This window comes from Rhagoletis pomonella, unplaced genomic scaffold (assembly GCF_013731165.1).
Source record: "Rhagoletis pomonella isolate Grant_MI unplaced genomic scaffold, Rhpom_1.0 Rhpom_scaffold_00005, whole genome shotgun sequence".
Lineage (NCBI taxonomy): Eukaryota > Metazoa > Arthropoda > Insecta > Diptera > Tephritidae > Rhagoletis > Rhagoletis pomonella.
The window spans coordinates 17,013,282-17,014,101 of NW_023458559.1; positions in this window are offsets into that span (position 1 = coordinate 17,013,282).

Below are 820 nucleotides of genomic sequence, written 5' to 3' on the forward strand. Positions count from 1 at the left end.
TTTTTTCTGACTTTTTATGCTGCTACAGCTTTTTTGATGCTTTTGCGAGCGTGCGTGTTGCAAGAGGTCAGCTCTTCCTGATTTGGCTTTTAATGTGCAATTGCAAACATTACAATAAGCCTCGTAACCTCAAGTGTTTACACAGCCAGCCTTTGAACACGGGATCCTTAGTCCAACAATCCAAAAACAATGCGCGTACGCTTGGTATGCATCACATTTGAGTCATCTGTGTCCAAAGAATATATATAAAGATAATCTTTTGAAGCAGCTGCTGCAAAGCACAAAGATTGTAAAGATTTATTAAGAAAATAATTAAAAATCAGTTTAGTAACAGATTACAAGATTTAGTAACAGGGAAAAATTACTGGGAAGTTAAAAAACGCCATTTTTTACACAAAAAACGTCCAAACGTCAACAGGATACAAAGAACGTCCAAATGACGTTAAAAATGTCAACCTGGCAACGCTTGCTGCTGCTGCCATTCACCGAAGTCGCTGTTAATGCTAGTGCTGCGGTTATGATGCCCTTATTTTGCTGAAGTTAGCAGCTACGTAAAGGGTTGCCACTGACGACAAAAAATACTTATCATCCGCTTGAAAAAATCTACCAAATCTGGAAAATATCTACCAATAACTTTTTTATAGTTATTTGAATAAAAACCATAGTTTTGTTATTTGTTTAGTTATTTCAATAAGAATTAAAATTGTTCTTAAGGAATTTTTTATTTAACTAATTAAACGGTATTCAACCAAAAGTGAAAGTGATGAAACTAAAGGCAACAATGAAACTTCATCATTTGAAAAAACTTCATCTCGAGTTA